This window comes from Podarcis bocagei, assembly GCF_964188305.1.
Source record: "Podarcis bocagei genome assembly, chromosome: 7".
In the NCBI taxonomy this organism is placed as follows: Eukaryota; Metazoa; Chordata; class Lepidosauria; order Squamata; family Lacertidae; genus Podarcis; species Podarcis bocagei.
Genome location: NC_138132.1, coordinates 838963 through 854354, shown reverse-complemented (window position 1 = coordinate 854354; position 15392 = coordinate 838963). Strand labels below are relative to the sequence as shown.

Below are 15392 nucleotides of genomic sequence, written 5' to 3'. Positions count from 1 at the left end.
GCTGGACCATCAAGAAGGCTGATCGCCGAAGAATGGATGCTTTTGAATTCTGGTGCTGGAGGAGACTCTTGAGAGTCCCATGGACTGCAAGGAGATCCAACCTCTCCATTCTGAAGGAAATCAGCCCTGAGTGCTCACTGGAAGGACAGATCCTGAAGCTGAGGCTCCAAGACTTTGGCCACCTCATGAGAAGAGAAGACTCCCTGGAAAAGACTCTGATGTTGGGAAAGATGGAGGGCACAAGGAGAAGGGGACGACAGAGGACGAGATGGTTGGACAGTGTCATAGAAGCTACCAACATGAGCATGACCAAACTGTGGGAGGCCGTGGAAGACAGGAGTGCCTGGCGTGCTCTGGTCCAGGGGGTCACGAAGAGTCAGACACAACTAAACAGCAACAACAGTTGTCAACAGGTTTACCACACCCACTGAGTCAATCACCCATCTCCCACTACCCTTCTGAGTAATACCCCTCCCCACCCTCTCACTATATATAAGGGCCTGGTGACTTCTGTTTCAGTGTATCTGAAGAAGTGTGCATGCACACGAAAGCTCATACCCAGAACAAACTTAGTCGGTCTCTAAGGTGCTACTGGACAATTTTTTAATTTATTTCTTGGTGTGTGTGTGTGTGTGTGTGTGTGTGTGTGTGTGTCCATCTGCATCATCCCTGCAGGCGGGTTTCTCTGCCCAGGCCAGACGGTATCGGAAAGGCAAAGAGAGAAGTTTTTCTGGGCACATATCCAAGCAGCATCAAGCCTGCTCATAAAGGGATCTGGCCCCCTGGGAAATGGAATGGGACTGGGAAGGAGGAAGCTTGTGAAAACGGGCGGGGGGGGGAGAGGAGAGAGAGAGAGACAGAAGCCGCTTTCCTTGAAGGAGAGACTCTCCCAGGCCCCTTTGGGGGGGGCAATGGCTGGTGAATCCGATTTGCAGTGAGTGGCAGAGCTGAAGAGATTACATGGGCTGCGCTTGTAATCTGGCAGCGGCTGTCTGCCGAGTTTACTGCCGAGGAGCAGGATGGACTCTGGGACAACGTGGGTCGCTGTGGTGCAAGGGATCCCTGCCTAACAGCTCTCGGGCGGCGGGTGGTGGCGGTTCTGCCTCTGGGGGGCGGGGGGAGCACATCTCAGCTGACTTTGGGACAATAACTCCACTGTGTAAGCGCAGCCACCGTTAAATTGCTGCAATTAGCCAGTTCATAAAACATCCGCCCCAGTATTGTGGATGTCATGAGAGGAGCGGGTCGCCGCCAGCCAAGGCTCAGGAGCCATTTGCCGGCCAGCTGCTTCCCACAGAGGGGGGGCCTGCTAGATACTGCCACCCCAGCAGGCTGCAGGGAATCCAGCGATTGCCCAGGAGGTCCACTTTCCCTGGAATAAAGGCCGGCAGGCAGAGTCGTGCCTGGAGGTTATATGCGTGTATTCCCACTGCTAACGGAGAAATCTGAGGGATCCCTTGGACAAAAAATAAGGACCCCAGCCAGGAATACCAGAGCAAAACAGCAGCCAGTAGGCTTGGTCTTTACTGAAGACTGTCGCTACAAGACTCCCACCTGCCACCAGGTGGAACAAGATGGAAGCCCTGAACAAAAGAGCCCACAAACTTTTATTAGCTGTTAATTCCCATGTTACACCCCACAAAGTACAGCACTCATACATCATGAAAGGGGAGGTCTGGTGGCAGTAATCTGAGCATCCTGGACCCTGCCCCATGGTTCTCCTTGCCCTCCACCAAACACCCATCAAGTGTAACAAAAGAGACATTGACATTTCCCTGTTTCCCAGCCAAGTTCATCACACCCTTTTGTCTTCATCTGGGTTTGTTCTTTCTGGCATGGCTACCTGTCTGGCCCTCAGGTATCAGGATGCCAGGGATTATCCCTCAGGCAGAGGGGCTGCTGAGGAGCTGAGCTCACAGGTCTAGATGAATTTCTGAAGTTTCCCAGTGAGCCAGTACATAGATAATTTATCAGTGAATTCTTACATTTGGTATCGTGCAGCAAAGGCCCTTTGAATAGATAGGAAGAAACTGTGATGAAGTGTTTTGTGGGGACAAATCACAAAAGTGATTTTGCTGGTTTTGATAGTGGGCTGCATGTGCATGATATCTGCTGGAGGGGCAACGCCCCCCCCACCTATACATAAATTCCTGCAACACCACATAGATACAACTTGAGCAGAGGACAGTGGGGCTCGCAGCATCGACACTCCCAACAGATCCTGCTTCTCGGTCACTCGTAGCTTTGGATCCAGCACAGAGCAGTTGTCTGTGCCTCCAGCTCCAGCTCTGCTGTCTCCCATCAGTCTGGCCAGTGGCTTTTGTTCTCCTACCTTGCAGCCAGCGGGTGGCCAAAAGGTGGAGGAAAGGCCCACCCCTCTTGCAACTTCTTCTGGGATGCTGATGAGGTCACTCGAAGGCCAGCTGAAGTCCCTGTCTTGCAAGAAGCTTGTCTGACCAGTGCAGCAATCTCCTGTCCTCTCACTGGGCCCAAGACCCCCCAAATCGACATAAATATCAGGAGGAAAAGGGAAAGGAGGGTCATTAGGGTGGGGGGGCTGGCCATTTGCAGCTGTCGTGGCTGAAGGAGGTGGTTCCCCCAGAGGAAATGTCCCCCCGCCCTCGAGCCTCTTCTCTCCTCCTCCCTCCTGGCAGATTGGGGAGGGGGCGTTCTGCCTCTCCCACGCCAACACTCCCCCTCCATCAACGCGGGCTTGAAGGCTGAATCTCTTTCTTCCCGGAGCTTATCTCATCAGTGGGTTGTCAAGGGAGGGATCCAGGCCCATCATGCGGTGGGGGAGGGGAGGGAGGGAACTGGGGGGGGGTTGCCGCGAGGAGTGGGGGGGGGGCTTGCAGAATGGCAAGGCTGTCTCCGTTGCTGAGCAGCCTGTGCCTGAGAACTCCGCGTCTCATTGATATGACAAGCTTATCGCCGGATTATATTGGAGGCTACAAGGTCATTCCCTTTGATGTTAAAAAGGCTATAAAAGGGGGGGGGGGTCCCCTGCCCAGCCTGCGCATTAAGTCAGAAATAATGTCTCTCTCCATATTCTGTGGGAAATGCAGGGAGCTCGGCCTCAGACTCGGAATTTGACATTTGCAGGGAAATGCGTGCCCAGACTCGAGATGGAGGTGACTTTCTCAGGAGTCGGCTTGGGGGGGGGGCGCGTTGTCTCTGGGCTCCCCAGCCGATGAGTCCCGGGTCTCTTCGCCAAGTGGCAAAAGGTCGCAGGGCCGGTCCCCAGTGGCAAGGCTGGGAATGCCTCCCATCTGAAGCCCTGCGGAGCCGCGGCTGCCAGCCTGTGTAGACACACGCAGCTATTGGGACCAACTGGAAAAGAAGGGAATTCGCCCTCGCCTCCTGCTTGAGCGGCACAAGAACCGGCCTCCACGTTGACTGGGAACGAAAGCTCTACCTCGATTTGTTCCTTAGTTTTGCTTCCTGGGCATTTGGGAATTCTTGGCTGGGGGGCTCTCTTTGTCCAACCCCCGTCTGCCCCAGAGAGCCCATTCCAAGGGAACAAAGCCCTGCGTCTGCAGGAAGAGATCCTTTTTGCAAGCCAAGGTGGGGGTGGCTGCGTCTTTGGTGAGCGCCCCGCCCGCCCGACGCCTCCATCCTCCGTCCTCACCGGCTGAACTATAAAGCATTCCTTGCCTCGACCAAAGAGGCAGCAGGCAGACAAGACAGGGGAGGGTCCCTGGGGGGCTGGCATGAAAGGAAGGCGACTCCCCCTCTCGGAAAAGACTTTGAGCGAAACCTGAGCCGAGGAGATTCAAAGGAGCTCAAATGCTTTCATGCTTGGGCAAACTAACGAGACACACCGGGAAGGGGCCTGAAGGGCGGGGGCGGGGAGGGATATGTCGAGGCTCCATAGAGTCGAGCCCAGGCTCGGAGGGAGACTCTCCACCGGCTTGGCCAACGGGGTGCCCGCGGGCTCAGTCCCGGCAGGGGTGTGGCTCCACCAGCCCATCGCTGCAGCAGGCTGACCAGTTCCCCAGGGGAGGGTACGGCATGGGGGGGGGCAGCGGCCAATGTTTCCCTGTTGGATCAGGCTGGTGGCCATCCGGTCCGGCAGCCTCCTCTCACAGTGACCAAACGCCCATAAGAACCTAGGAATCCAGATAGACTGCCTCTGTACCTGGAGGCTCCATACGAACATAACAAGAGCCTGCTGGATCAGGCCAGTCGGCAATGGAGTTCTCACAGTGGCTGAGCAGTTGCCCGTGGAAAGCCGAGCCCCAGAGCCCCCTCGCCTCCTGTGGGTGCCAGAAACTGGGAGTCAGGAGCCTGGCCGCCCCCGACTGTGCAGGCAGCAGAGCCTCCTGTCTGGCCAGGAACTTTCCCAAGACACCCCCCAAAAAAAATCCCTTTTCAGGGTGTGGGTGCAGTTAGAGTGACAGAGGAGGCCCTTGGGGGGGGGGAGCAGGGTTCAAATTCCCACACAGCCCCCAGAGGGACTTTGGGCCAGTCAGCCTCGCCGGGTTGTGTGATGACAACTCAAGGAGAACAAGGAGGAGCCCCACGTGCGCCCGTTTTTGGCAGCTGCGACTGCCTGATGTCAAGAGGCAGGGAGTTCCAAGGGTCAGGTGCTGCTGCCACACTGAACCACCGAGTTCTTACAACTGCGCCTGCAACTCTGCCGGTGATGCTGGTCGAAGTGGTTGGGCGGGCGAGGCTACCTCGCAGGTAAACGTCTCGAACTCAGCCCAGTGGCAGATGGGAGACCAGCGTAGACCAGCACGAAGGTGTTAAATGCGGACCTCCTGCCCTGACCGCAGCCCCTGGGCCGGGCGCAAGGGAAGCCCCGCGCAAGGGGCTTAGAAAGGCTCCTTCTCCTCCTGCCTGCCTGCCTGCCACGGCCTCTCTGGCTGAGCAGGGCGCTGGCCGGGCTTCCTCATCCACGCGCGCGCGCGCACGTGGGGCGCTCTGTGGGGAAGGCCAGGTCATCTTGAGCGGCGACCCACCGCCAGCAGCTCCCTTCGTGAATCACAGAATGGTAGAGTCGGAAGGGACCCCCCGAGGCATCTAGTCCAACCCTCCGCGGTGCAGGAAGGACGTTTCTCAGGGCAGCCGGGTGGGAGCGGTCCCCAGTTCGAGTCTTCGCTCCACCGTCTGATCGGATCTGCTCCGTGGAAGAGCAAAGGAGGAAAACAAGCGACACGCGGGCTCTCCTTCCTGGGTCGTTTTTAAGCAGAGCTTGGCTGGCCGCCTGAGTGAGGTTCCTGCATTGCAAGGGGTTGGACTAGATGGCCTTTGGGGGTCCCCTGCCATCTCTACCATTCTATGACTCCATGAAACGAGAGCAGGCTGGTCCCCTTCACTGCCGGGAGTCGGGGGGTTGCTGTGCCGAGATGGGGATCAAAGGAGGAGCGGGCCGGGAAGAGATAAAAATTTGCAGGCGATGCAAAATGATTCGGAGTGGTTGAGTCGGGCGCCGGTGATGAAAGAGCTGCCAAATCATCTCGCGAAAATGGGTGATTGGGCAATAAAATGGCTGATGGGATTCAATTTGGATAAGTGCGAAGGGAGGCGGCTCGTTGGCAGGAAACCACCCCCCACCCCCCACGACTCTGCGGAGGCCGGGCTGGGCTTCGGGTCCGATCCTGCGCTCGGGGAGGACGACGGGGGGCTCCCCGAAACCCAATAGCAACGGGGCAGCTCCGCAGCATGGCAAAAGGGAATTGGGGGGCGCCAAGGAGGGGGAGTCCTGCCTCCCATCGAGAGGAGCCCTCTCCCCCTCGCACCCCTCTCTCCCCCATCCTGTCTATTGAGTGTCGAAAAAGGTGGCTCCAGACGGTGGACTCCCCTTCCCCTCCCTGCTTAGGTCTGCTTAGGAACTCGATTGTTTCTCGTGGGGCGGCGGAGGCTCCCCTTTGGAACTCCCTGCCTATTGATGTTGCCTATTGATGTCAGGCAACAGAAACGGCCTCTTCCGGACAACAAGCCCAGCGCTTGAAGGTTCTCCTGGACCCGATTTCCAGCTCCGGACTAGATGACTCTTGGGGGGGGGGGTCTCTTCCAACTCTACACTTCTATGATTCTAAGGCTCCTCGTGGCCCCCTGGTGATATGGGGGGGGCGGTCCTTTCTTCTTTTTAAAAACCATTTTCATTGAATTCTTGGTGCAACCGTATATACAAAGACAACCTAAAAGAAGAACATGACTTAAAGCAAATTCAAAATCAATAAAATGCAGGATAATGGAAAAATCCGTCAAGGAATTTCTGTGTATATGCAAGACCCCCGCTTCACATTTGAATCGGTTTCTCATTATGGCATCTATTTTGCTATTAATTGTTTCTCTGCTTTCTTTATTACAGGATGGCAATGGATCAAAAAATAATAAGACGAATTTATAGGAGCCAGACCATAATATATGCTGCAGGTGCTGTTCTTCCATGTGCTTCATTATTTGTATGAACAATAAAACCATGCCAAATAGCATGAAAATCGCCATGTTTCTTTCGTCCCCTGGTTACCTTTACCTTTATGAGATAATTTTTTTCTAATAATGGAGTTTGCCCCACTCTGTCACACCACCAGTACACAGTGAGAAAGTTGGGGGGGGGTGTTTCCAGTGGGACCCCTTGCTAGGATCCGGGGGGGGGGCTTCATCCCCACAGCCTAGACAGGACACGCAGTGACCACCCAAGACTGAGAGAAAGCCCCCCCCCTTGTTTGCAAGAGGTATTCTCCAAAGCCATTTAAATCCAGCAGGACCGGAAAGTCTTCGTAAATCCCGATTCCGATTAAAAATGGGCATTTTTTAAGAGGCAGTGTCACATCAATAATGCAGCTGCTGCTGTTTTTATTATATGGGTTAATAAGATATATTTATAAGGGGCTAAGCAAAGGCAGAGGGGGAACTTCCTGCTTCATCCAAGGTGGGGGCTCCACAAGAACAGAGAAGGTGGCCCTGGACTCACGGTTCGGATCCTGCCTGTCCGAACGGGAGCATTCGCTTGGTTTCGTTGTCTGAAAGGGTCCGGCAGGATTCTCTCTGCTTTTTACAAGCTTGTTTTCTTCTGCTCTGAAGGGTAGGACCGGAACCCATGGCTTCAAGTTACCAGAAAGCAGATTCTGACTAAAAGTCAGGAAGAACTTTCTGGTAGTAAGAGCTGTTCAACCATGGAACAGACTGTGGGACTGTTGTGGATACTAGGAGAGGATATATGGATTTAATAGTCTCCTTCCTCACTCACGCTTTGAGTCAGAGGCAGGGCGACATCCCCCAATATATAGCAGGAAGCTAGTTGGTAGATTCGTTTGAATCTCTTTGTTTAAGCAATCCGATCTGGCTTTGTTCAGATTGGAGTGTATTCCTGGTTTTATCCCTCCTAAACAGAATAAAGACACAACAATCTTCTTTAAAAGCAATGAGAAGTTTACTCACATCTAGTTCACAGCTGGATCCCTGAAGGCTTAAACTTGTAGTTACATAAGAGAGTTTTAATTCATCCCATATGGGGATTAAGCCCATGTGCTGCTGGCTGAGAGCCAGCAGACAGCAAAAGGCATCAGTATCAGGAGAGCATGGTATCAAGAGGACGAAGAGGGTGGTGGCTGAGTGACCAGCCCCTTTTATGGGGTCTGCCAGGGTCATGCCTACCTACCTGGTCTCTCACGCAGGGTGAGGATGCCCCAGACCAGGTGTGACAGGAAGTCCTCCTGGCTGGAGCAACACCCCCCAGCATTGCAGGGGGTTGGACTAGATGACCCTCGGAATCCCTTCCAGCTCTACGATTCTATGAAAAAGTGAAGCGAGTGAAAGGGCATTGCAGGGCTTGCCTTGTGGGACAGCACCTTCCCAAGCCCGGCTTTGCTGCTGCTGCTACAGCTGGGCAGAGCCAGTGCTTCACCAGGCTGCTCTTTGCCACCAACCCGCCCCAGATGATGGATGGATGCCCACATGCCTCTTTCCCCTGCCCCTTGCCACCTTCCTCATCCCGCAGCTGCTTCTCCATGGACACGTTTTACGCGCTGAGCCCTCCCTACTCTGCGGGAGGAGGACGTAGTTCAGCGCCTGGCACAGAACAATGAGCAAAAATGGGGTCTTGAATGGTTTTAATCTCTGTTTACTCCATAAAAACAGTCCCAGGTGCCATCCATTACTCGCCGGAGGAGCTGCTTTACAGGCTATAAAAAGAAAAATTGTGTTACATATTAAAGCTCTCCTTGCTTAAGCCTTGCTTGTGGGAGAAAGATTTACAAATAGCTGGATTGAGACCAGGAGCATTAACAAGACGGAATGCCCCGGAGGCCGTTACAAATCTGGGGCTGGCAGGTAATGGGGGCCGTAGCTCAGCGCAGAGCCACCAAGGAACAACAACAGGGTATAAACAACAAGCCACGCATTTGTAGCCACTCTGGGCTGGCGCCTTCAGTGGGAGAGAGGGAGGGGGACGCTTCTGAAAGGGACCCCACTTCTCCCAGCCTCGCCCTCTACTGTGGGGCAGAAGCAGCGTCTCCAGGTGAGCTTCTGCAGCAGAAGGGAAGGTCCCAGCTGTGCCCACAAGAAGGAGCCTAGACATGGTGTCTGGATGGACCTGATCTCCTCCAAGGCCAGCTGCGCACCTGTCCCCAGAGAGACAGGAGGGCCCTTTCCTAAAGTGCTCAACTGTTGCAGGAATTTATGTATAGGTGGGGGGGGGGCGTTGCCCCTCCAGCAGATATCATGCACATGCAGCCCACTACCAAAACCAGCAAAATCATTTTTGTGACTTGTCCCCACAAAACACTTCATCACAGTTTCTTCCTATCTATTCAAAGGGCCTTTGCTGCACAATACCAAATGTAAGAATTCACTGATAAATTATCTATGTACTGGCTCACAGGGGAAACTTCAGAAATTCATCTAGACCTGTGAGCTCAGCTCCTCAGCAGCCCCTCTGCCTGAGGGATAATCCCTGGCATCCTGATACCTGAGTGCCAGACAGGTAGCCATGCCAGAAATAACAAACCCAGATGAAGACAAAAGGGTGTGATAAACCTGGCTGGGAAACAGGGAAATGTCAATGTTTCTTTTCTTACACTTGATAGGTGTTTGGTGGAGGGCAAGGGGAACCAGGGGGCAGGGTCCAGGATGCTCAGATTCCTGCCACCAGACCTCCCCTTTCATGATGTAACCATAATGTATGAGTGATGTAGTTTGGGGGGTGTAACATGGGGACTGGCAGCTAATCAAAGTTTGGTTTCTCTTTTGTTGGGGCTTCCATCTTGTTCCACCTGGTGGCAGGTGGGAGTCCTGTCGCGACAGTCTTCAGTCAAGACCAAGCCTACTGGCTGCTGTTTTGCTCTGGTATTCCTGGCTGGTGTCCTTGTTTTTTTGTCCAAGGCAGCCCTCAGATTTCTCTGCTAACAACAAGAACATCAGAAGAGTCTGGCAGATCAGGCCAATGGCTTCTCTAGTCCAGCATCCAACCAGATGCCTTAAAGGGAATGCCACAAGCAGGATCCAGGCAGGAGGGCAACTCTCTCCTCCTGAGGCTTCCAGCAACTGTCATTCAGAAACAAAACCATGTCTTCTTTCTCCAGCTTTGCTCTGAAGAGGTCCAAGGGACAGAGCTCCACCCATAACGGGAGAGCGGCACAAGGATCTGTGGGATGTGAGCTCATTTCCCTTGAGACAAGAATGGGCAAAACTCAGAAACTCATGGCTGTGAAGCCTGGACGCAGGATTGATCCCCTCATTTCCACCATTGTCTTTGTTTTCATCCGGAAATGGGGGAAGGTGGTGTTAAAGTTCAGGCAGGAAAGATCTCTGAGCAGGACAGGAATGCAGAGAGCGGACGGGGACCCTTATTACGGGACCACAACAAAAGATCTCAGATCCTTAAAACACAGATCAAACAACTGCATATCAGCTAACAAAACACAGAGAAGAATTAATAGGGCAGATATTAAAGCAAATTCAGCCACGGTCATAAAACCAAATCGCAGCCTCTATAAACATTTGCCATCTTTGGCTGCATTCCCAAAGCCAAAGGCCAAAAGGAGGAGATGCGGCAGAACGGCCACGCTCCACGGCAGGCGGAAGCAAAGACTCACTGGCAGAAGGGGGGCTCTTTTGTCACCAAAGTGCCCCCCTCCAGATACACCCAGTGGGCAGGTTCCACCAGCAAAGTTCTGCTGGTTGGGGGGGGGTCAAAACAGGCTTGTTGTGGGATGTCGGTGGAGCCATGGGGGTCCTGGAAGGAGCTCTGCAGCCAGTCTGGTTAATGCCCTCCCATTCCCCACAATGTGTTTGTGGGGGTGGGGGTGTCCAGAAAAGGAAAAGGAAAACCCCCCAGCCCCCTCCATCATGACTGGAGCAAAGGGGAACACATGCTTGTGAGCAAAGGCTGTGGAATCCTCTTGGGCAGAGGGCAAGAATTTCCTCCTCCTCCTCCTGAAGGTCAACTGCTCTTCACTGCAGGGCTGTTTTTCCAGGAAGAAGATGATGAAGATGAAGCTGAAGATGATGAAGAGGAAGAGGAAGAGGAAGAAGAGGAGGAGGTTTGCTGGAGAGGTTAAAAGCAACAAAAAAGGCTTTTATGGGTATGTTCGTAGCAAAAGGAAGAACAAAGAAACAGTGGGGTCACTCAGAGGAGAAGATGGTGAAATGCAAACAGGGGACACAGAAAGGGCTGAACTCCTCAATGCCTTCTTTGCCTCAGTCTTCTCCGATAAAGAAAACAATGCCCGATCTGAAGAATTTGGAGCAAATGATTCAGCAAAGGAAACACAGCCCAGAATAACTAAGGAGATAGTACAAGAATACTTGGCTAGTTTAGATGTATTCAAGTCTCCAGGGCCAGATGAACTGCATCCAAGAGTATTAAAAGAACTGGCAGATGTGATCTCAGAACCACTGGCAGTCATCTTTGAGACAGTGGAATTTGCTGCCAAGGAGTGTGGTGGAGTCTCCTTCTTTGGAGGTCTTTAAGCAGAGGCTTGCCAACCATATGTCAGGAGTGCTCTGATGGTGTTTCCTGCTTGGCAGGGGGTTGGACTCGATGGCCCTTGGGGTCTCTTCCAACTCTATGATTCTATGATTCTAGGAGGAGGAGGAGGAAGAAGACAACAGCTCTGTCTCCCCTGTAGCAGGAAACCCCCCCCCCAATCATTCAGTTTGTACAACCTTCACACACACTCACACACACACACTACATACGCTACACTTCTGTTATAAATTCATAGAAAATGAACCATACATCGGATTTGCACTGTTCCACTTTTATTTTACTCCATGAAGGAAGGACTACAAAATGGGGAAGGTTTGATACAGGGCAGCCATAATCCCTTCAGCATACCAGCACATCCACAGGAGCCCTGCCCAGTTGCTATGTCAACCCTGATGATCCCAGACAGAAGACCATCAAGATCACAAAGAACTTGCATATGGGAGTGGATTCAGCATGGACTGGAACAAAGGACAATGATCAGCTCTTCCCTCTGGGGGCAGGAAACTGGAAACTCCCCTCTGTCACCTGGAAAGTACTCATGGGGAGGGGGAAAGGGGGAACCAGCCAGGTGACAGGACACTCAGGTTACCACCACCACTCCTCCCTCAACCCCTCCTTTCTGTGATGTATGTATGATGTTTCTGGGGGTGGGCTTGATCTGCAGGGTGGCAATTTCAAAAGTCTTTACTGTATAAGACCTTGCACACCATTTTTTCTGTGTCTTTCCTCTCTCCTGCAAGTGAGGGGAGCACCCTGTTGCAACAGTTCAATAAAGGCCAAGCCTACAGGCTGCTGTTTTGCTCCAAGTTATCCTGGTTGGTGTCTTTGTTTTTGTCCAAGGGAGCCCTCGGATTTTCCCGTTAACACCCCTGAGACTAAGTAGCTGAGAGGGGCTCACTTGACGCAACGTATGTTTTCTCCCAGCCGGCTGTTGCAATGGGCACGCGGCTGAAATTAGTTCTTCCCCAAGCGAGATGGCTTCCTTGCAGGGCTCCGACACCGTCATTTGCATTCAGGCAGGGAAGGGACGGGAGGCTTTGCATTCCGCTCATCAGCACCCGGACGCCGGCCAAGGACACAGGCAGCCATCTCCTGGATGGGGCCTGCTGGGGAGACAAGCCACAGCAACAGCGGGCTGGGTGGGTGGGTGGGTGGGCTTTCACCCTCATGATGGAGATCCCTTCAGACCTACAGAGAAAGGGAACCTTGTGGGATGGGGGGCGATCGGTCACCTGCAACCCTTCGAAGCACCTGGCCCCATCCTGTATGTAGGAACATTGGAAGGGCCTGCTGGATGCGGCCAGGATGAGGCATCCTGATCCTGCCGTGGCAAAAGACCCCAGGAATCTTGATAGACCGCCTCGGACCTGGAGGTTCTGTAAGGACACCAGAAGAGCCAGCTGGATTGGGCCAATGGCCCCTTTACACCAGCATCCTGCCCTCACAGGGGTTGAGCAGAACTTGGCCCCACTGCAGAAGAAGAAGAAGAGTTTGGATGTGATATCCTGCCTTTCACTCCCTTTAAGGAGTCTCAAAGCGGCTCACATTCTCCTTTCCCTTCCTCCCCCACAACAAACACTCTGTGAGGTGAGTGGGGCTGAGAGACTTCAGAGAGGTATGACCAGCCTAGGGTCACCCAGCAGCTGCAGGTGGAGGAGCGGAGACGCGAACCCGGTTCCCCAGATTACGAGACTACCGCTCTTAACCACTACACCACACTGGCTCACACTGCAGCACCTTGCTGGGTTGGTGGGTCTCTTCCCAGGTTCTGGCCAGGTTTGAAATGGCAAAGAGGAAACTGAGGAGCTCCAGGCCTGGAGATAAAGCAGCTATGAAGGAAGAAGAGACCTCACTTGCTTGTGCTGAGGAGCAGAAGGGCCATAGCTCAGGGGCAGAGGGTCTGCCTTGGAAGCAGACGGTCCCAGGTTCAGTCCCTGCTCTAGGTAGGGCTGAGAGAGACAGGGAAAGTGGAAGTGGGAGAACAGCTCTACTGTCAGGAGCCTATCTAGGCATTTGTGCCCCATATGAGGAATCATAGAAGTGTAGAGCTGGAAGGGATCCAGAGGGTGATCTAGTCCAACCCCCTGCAGTGCAGGAATCACAGCTCAAGCATCCCTGACAGGTGGACATCCAGGCTCTGCTTAAAAATCTCCTAAAATTGTAGTTCTGTAGGAGGATCTGCAACCAAATCACAGATTGCATGACTGCTAGATAACCACAACTTAATCTGAACTTCTTCCTGTCACTCACACTCTGGGTCTTACCTGCAATGGGGCAGGGTGCCAGTGAGTTCTCCTCCAAAAAGCACACTCCATTTTGAACTGGACTATGGACTTGCAGAGTTTATTGGCTGCCTGATTTTCAGCACTGCAACTGATGAATCCTGGCAAGACTTTTGATGTGAGTAAACCTTATATTTTCTTGTTTTACTTAAAAAGCCTGAGAGTGGTTTCTTCGTTCAGAGGGAAACATAAAGAGGAGAAGATATCCCGGGTCCATTGCGGTTCGTAATATGGAAGCCATGGGATGAGTAAAAACTGACTCCTTGAAATAAAAATTGTCCAGTCCAAAAATATGGTTCAAAAGCTTTACTAACAGAACTTACTTCAAAACAAGCATAAACCAAATAATGTTACATCCAGATTGTTGATATTATGCAACAATCTTAGAAACATAAGATAACTTCATCCAGAGCTGAAATTAAAGCTCTGCCTCGCCAAACAATCTCCATTAGCCTGAGGCTGATCTCCTTAGAGAGAGAGTTTTGCAGACTTTGCTCTTTGGTTGCTTTCAGAGCAAAGGACGAACTCACATACCCAAAATGGAGACTTGCAGCTGAATACCTCATGTGATCTAAGTTAAACACCTCCTGAGAACTAGCAGAGATACGTTCTCAGCTAATCGCTGAACTGTTAGGCTCTCTGAGAACTTCTGTTTAACTCAGTGGAAATTTCCATGTCATACTGTTTTTAGCAGTACACATACAGACCCATACAGAATCATTTTTCCATTTCAATGTACAATTAATTAAACAATAATACTCAGCAAAGTCTGCCTAAGTCTGTTTCGTTCGGCCGCCGAGGAGCAGCCATGGTATTGGTGATTGAGGGACGTGGCCACCTGCTGGGTCATCTGGCTGCCGTTGGGGCTAAGCAAGTCTTGCTGGGGCGCAAACTGAAGTACCTTGCTTTCCTGCGTAAGGGTATGAACACCAACCCGTCCTGTGGTCCTTACCATTTCCGTGCCCCTAGCCAGATCGTCTGGAGGACAGTGCAACGAATGCTCCCACACAAGACCAAACGGGGTCAGGCTGCCTTGGAGAGGCTGAAGGTCTTTGATGGCATCCCTCCTCCTTACGATAAGCACAAGAGGATGGGGGACCCTGCAGCTCTGAAAGTGGTCCACCTCAAGCCCACATGCAAGTTTGCCTATTTGGGTCACCTTGCCCATGAGGTTGGGTGGAAGTACCAAGCCATCACAGCTACCCTGGAGGAGAAGCACAAGGCAAAGGCAAATTACACAAAGAAGAAGCAACTGAAGAAACTCCAAAAGCAGGCAGAGAAAAATGTGGAGGGCAAGATTGCAGAATATACAGACATCTTGAAACATTCTGGCATTCCGGTTTAGATAAAACTATTCACAATTAAAAAAAAAACAAAGTCTGCCTAAAGCATCAATGGATATCATACTTGTTCTAGAAGGTTTTGCAACCTTTTCCCAAAAGCTTCTGGAGTTCAGCTGCATACAGATAGTGACATTGCTCTGCCAAAATAGGCATTTGCATTCTCACAAATGCCAAGAGGAAGGGTCATTCCCAAATAAAATATCCTCTCCTACTCATCTAAATCCCTCCAAGAAGTTAGAAAGGACCCCCTAAGGACAATCTAGTCCAGCGTTACAGGTATCACAAGGTTGTGTGTGAATCTTGGGGGTGAAGGAGGCGGGGGGGGGGGCTTCTGCCTGGTGCGGCAGCAGCAAAGGAGCTCCAGGGAGCCGCTTAGCCAAGGCTGCCTTCTCTCCCTTTTGGCCTCTGTGTTGCGGTTAATGGAGCCGTGTGAGGGACAGGTGGGGGGGGGGCCTGTGCTGAGGAGGCTGGTGGAGAGGCTTTCTAACCTGGGGCAGTGGAAAGGGAAGAACATCTGGGCAGCTGTTCATCAAGTGCCTTGTAAGGGATGATTCAATCCGCCCCTTCCGAAGTGCTGCTGGAGGGGGGTCCTGGTGTTAGGATATAGCTCCGTCCCACCTTAAAAGGAACAGGCATGACTGTTGTGTGTCACATGCCTGTTTACTTCCAGCACAGTCTGCTGGGAACTTCCCTTTTGTATATTGCTTTTGCTACTGCTGTATTGCTTGGACGCGAAGGGAAGCAGACATGTTTTTTTCCTGAACTATGCTGAATAAAAGCCTGTAAATAACACTTACACATGTCTCTGTCCGGGATGCAGGTGGC

At 52.4% G+C, this 15392-nt stretch overlaps 1 pseudogene across 1 annotated transcript; it reads left to right on the top strand.

Annotated features, from left to right (window-relative positions):
* Nucleotides 1–14017: 14017 nt before the first annotated feature.
* On the top strand, nt 14018–14601 carry LOC308591427 (large ribosomal subunit protein uL13 pseudogene; annotated as a pseudogene). Its single transcript has one exon. The product of its transcript is annotated as a large ribosomal subunit protein uL13 pseudogene (transcript).
* Nucleotides 14602–15392: the final 791 nt, after the last annotated feature.